General features: G+C 32.7%; 1 long non-coding RNA gene across 1 annotated transcript in view; it reads right to left on the bottom strand.

Annotated features, from left to right (window-relative positions):
- Positions 1–245: 245 nt before the first annotated feature.
- LOC119586904 overlaps positions 246–394 on the bottom strand; it is a 3,885-nt gene continuing 3,736 nt past the window's right edge. The window contains exon 4 of the long non-coding RNA XR_005229973.1: positions 246–321. This is a non-coding gene — a long non-coding RNA (uncharacterized LOC119586904). The remainder of the gene's footprint in view (positions 322–394) is intronic.

The raw sequence follows: 394 nt of genomic DNA, 5'->3' as shown, positions 1-394 counted from the left end.
AAATTGCTTTGGTATCTAAGGGGCTGAAATGAGCTGATGAGAATAATGAGTGTTGTGAAATTTCGCTTGTTACGAAAAACGAAACAGCAGCTTTATTTACGACGTAAAATCAACATTATATGATCTAGAAAAAGGGCTATTAATTCGGTCCCAGTTTGTTAATTCTTAGCTTTCTAGCTTATATTATCAAAAAAGAGCAAACAAGGCTTTGTACTGAATAATTAAGGATAAGAAAACGAAAGGAATAATGAATTTGGATAGAGAAGTGTTTTATTATCCATTTGTTTCTTGTTTCTATCTTGCTTCTGTTTCGCTCTTAAACTGTAGGGGAAACTAGTATTAGTATTTACATGATAAACGGTGAAGAAGAGGAAGAAACACGTACATTTGAGTG

The sequence above is a fragment of the Penaeus monodon genome, chromosome 22, assembly GCF_015228065.2.
Source record: "Penaeus monodon isolate SGIC_2016 chromosome 22, NSTDA_Pmon_1, whole genome shotgun sequence".
Taxonomy (NCBI): domain Eukaryota; kingdom Metazoa; phylum Arthropoda; class Malacostraca; order Decapoda; family Penaeidae; genus Penaeus; species Penaeus monodon.
This window is presented reverse-complemented; position numbering and strand designations above follow the sequence as displayed.